At 47.4% G+C, this 418-nt stretch overlaps 1 non-coding gene across 1 annotated transcript; it reads right to left on the bottom strand.

Annotated features, from left to right (window-relative positions):
• Positions 1-137: 137 nt before the first annotated feature.
• LOC124892190 lies at positions 138-256 on the bottom strand. Its single transcript, XR_007050122.1, has one exon. It is a non-coding gene; the product is annotated as a 5S ribosomal RNA (ribosomal RNA).
• Positions 257-418: the final 162 nt, after the last annotated feature.

Genomic DNA, 418 nt, shown 5'->3' with positions numbered 1-418 from the left:
AACTTCGGAGTTCTGATGAGATCCGGTGCGTTAGTACTGGTATGATCACATCCGTTATTACCAGCACTCCAAAACAAAAAGATTCCCCGATCGAACCGGAAAATTAAACAGAATTTTAAAGGAAAAATAAACAGGAAGCGATGCAACACGAGGACTTCCCAGGGGGTCACCCATCCTAGTACTACTCTCGCCCAAGCACGCTTAACTTCGGAGTTCTGATGGAATCCGATGCGTTAGTGCTGGTATGATCGCATCCGTCATTCCCAGTACTCCAAATTCTATTATGCCTCTTTCTCCTGTGCCGCCCGTCACACCCCGAACGCGGGCCTCCACGCCTCGCCCCCTTTCTTGTTTCCGCCAAGAGGAAAAATAAATAGATTCGTCGATCGAACCGGCAAAATTAAACCGAATTTTAAAG

This window comes from Capsicum annuum, unplaced genomic scaffold, assembly GCF_002878395.1.
Source record: "Capsicum annuum cultivar UCD-10X-F1 unplaced genomic scaffold, UCD10Xv1.1 ctg44646, whole genome shotgun sequence".
In the NCBI taxonomy this organism is placed as follows: Eukaryota; Viridiplantae; Streptophyta; class Magnoliopsida; order Solanales; family Solanaceae; genus Capsicum; species Capsicum annuum.
This window is presented reverse-complemented; position numbering and strand designations above follow the sequence as displayed.